Source organism: Penaeus chinensis, chromosome 40, assembly GCF_019202785.1.
Source record: "Penaeus chinensis breed Huanghai No. 1 chromosome 40, ASM1920278v2, whole genome shotgun sequence".
Lineage (NCBI taxonomy): Eukaryota > Metazoa > Arthropoda > Malacostraca > Decapoda > Penaeidae > Penaeus > Penaeus chinensis.
In genome coordinates this window covers 19,416,289-19,418,788 of record NC_061858.1, presented here as the reverse complement: position 1 = coordinate 19,418,788, position 2,500 = coordinate 19,416,289, and positions in this window count along the sequence as shown.

The window sequence follows — 2,500 nt, the reverse complement described above, 5'->3', positions numbered from 1 at the left end:
AACAATAATGAAATAATAATATTGACAAAAATAATGATGATAATAATAATAATAATAACAATAATAATTTGGAGTGAAATGAAAAACCTTTGATTTATGTGAGTATAATAATACGTGAACTTACAAATATCAATTATAAAAAATAAAAGCATACGAAAATGCTCTTCGAAGTACCACAGTTTTCTAACGTTGTTGAAAATCGAATTGTGATGAACTCATACTAACAATTTGATGTGATAAGCTCTACTGTTGTATATGTAATATAATTTTGCTTGGTGTATTTTATTTGATAATGAGTTGCTTTATATATGTATAATGGAGAGTCAAGTAGATCCATATCTTGATGTAGATTAGATAAAATAGAAAAAAAAATATTTAGAATAAAAAAAAGTATGTTGTGTTTTGTGTATAGCAACACAACCTGGAGTGCTATTGGTTAATTATATATGCTGGAAGGCTATTTAAAAAAATGTCAATTACCAAAAAAAGGGTAAGATGCAGAGCAAATTCCAAAAATGTTGTCAGTAACGTATATTGGGACTAATGTTATTTATTTGAACAAAATTGACAAGATAATTAATTAATTGGGGGGGGGGGGGGAGAGATTCACATGCAAAATAAGCTAGATTGTCTTAAATGTAGCCTCTGTCATTATGAAATAGTTCCCTACTAGCCTTACTGATTTTAGTATCTAAAAACATGATATTTAAAAAAGCAATTGGGTATCAAATATTCTCTTAAAAGTATGAATCCCAATATACCTTGACTTATAAGTAAAGAAAAACGATATTAGTTGTCAAACAATCCACTCAAATATCATCAAAAAGGTAAAGATAAAGACAAAGAATGACCAGAAAGAGGGAATACAAAACTAAGATAAATAAAAAGGCAAACATTCAATTTTTCACACACAAACCCGCATTACACGTCAGTGGCACGAAAAAAAGAAGAAGCGAATAAAGTAATAAAGAAAAAGAAAGAGAAAGAGAGAGAGAGAGATAAAAAGAATAAATAAAGTAACTACCCAAATACCAAGAAAACCACAAGAAAGACCAATTCAATTTTCAATAAATAAGAAAAAAAAAAGATTCAAAAATGAAAATAAAAAAAAATCACGAAAAACCTGTTCACAAAATAGCATGCTTAAAATCCCCATTACTTACGCGTCCCGATGTGCTGGACAAGCTTCACACAGCATCCTTGGCATTCTGCTGTGGGTGGCCCTTTCCCAACAGGAAGGGTGAAGTTAAAAGGGTCATCGCATAGTGGATCGGACCAGGAGGAACACTCATAGCACTTCACTTGACCTGCGGGGGCAAGATAAGGCGAAATGTTAGTCCTCGGAGAAATATATATATTTGTTTTTCGAAGGTGGAGGTAGAGGGGGAAGGGGGGGGGGGAGAACGAAGATGGGAGGTGGGGAAGGGGAATAGATGAAAGCAAATGAAATATGAAAACAAGAAGGATAGAGAGGGACAGAGAAAGTAAGAGAGAGAGAGACATAGAGAAAGTAAGGTAGAGAGAAATATAGAGAAAGTTTGATTAAGAGAAAAAATAGACAAATAAAGAGAGAGAGAGAGAGAGAGAGAGAGAGAGAGAGAGAGAGAGAGAGAGAGAGAGAGAGAGAGAGAGAGAGAGAGAGAGAGAGAGAGAAGAGAGAAGAGAGAAGAGAGAAGAGAAAGAGAAAGAGAAGAGAAAGAGAAAGAGAAGAGAAGAGAAAGAGAAGAGAAAGAGAAAGAGAAAGAGAAAGAGAAAGAGAAAGAGAAAGAGAAAGAGAAAGAGAAAAAGAAAGAGAAAGAGAAAGAGAGAGAGAGAGAGAAATACACATCTATCTCCAAACCCTTTAACAACAACGACAACAACAACGAAATAGCCACCAAATTAATAGTTCCCCCCTGAAATCTTCTAGACTTTGCATCAAAGGAAAACGAAATTGGATTTACTGCCGAACTTCCAAACCAGGATGAAAGTAGAGAAGGGATTATGCCCCACGAGCCAAGTCGCACTCAAGGAAGGCTCGAGAATAACTTGAAGTAGGGAGTCGATCCTCCTTTTGTGTGAGAGGAGGAATGTAGAGGAAAGTTAGAGGAGGAGGGAGAAAGGAGAGGAAGAGGGAGGGGGAATGGGGGAGAGGGAAAGGAGAGCCGAATATTTATTGTGTGAGGGGAGGAGGAAAGTTTGAGGAGGAGAGAGGGGATGAGAGGAAGAGGGAGAAAGGAGAGGAAGAGGGAGGGGGAATGGGGGAGAGGGAAAGGAGAGGAGAAGGGGGAAGGAGAGGAGAGGGGAAGGAGAGCCGATTTTTTATTGTGTGAGGGGAGGAATGTAGAGGTAAGTTAGAGGAGGAGAGAGGGGAAGGAGAGAAGGAAAGGGGAAAGAGAGGGAGATGGCGGAGGTGAGGAGGAGACAGAGGGGAAGATGGAAGGGAGAGGGAGAATAGAGAAGGAAAGGAAAAAGGGGGAGGGGATAGGAAAGTAGAGGGGAAGGTGCTTTTATTACTGAT